We start from the raw sequence: 200 nt of genomic DNA, 5'->3' as shown, positions 1-200 counted from the left end.
AAATCTTGTCCAACCAATACCCCCGTCTGGAATTCACTTGCCTTTGCTTTAGGATTCTACTCAATGTTGCGTGGTCGGTTTCGATAGTTACTGTTTTTCCTTCGATAAATTGTCTCCATTCGGTTAATGCGTGCACGATCGCGCGGAGCTCGCTTTTGTACGCTGGCACGTGCATCTCTCTTTCATTGGATTTCCTTGAC

The sequence above is a fragment of the Cystoisospora suis genome (assembly GCF_002600585.1).
Source record: "Cystoisospora suis strain Wien I chromosome Unknown contig_7650, whole genome shotgun sequence".
Taxonomy (NCBI): Eukaryota; Apicomplexa; class Conoidasida; order Eucoccidiorida; family Sarcocystidae; genus Cystoisospora; species Cystoisospora suis.
The sequence above is the reverse complement of the archived record's forward strand: the minus strand, read 5'-3'. Positions refer to the sequence as shown.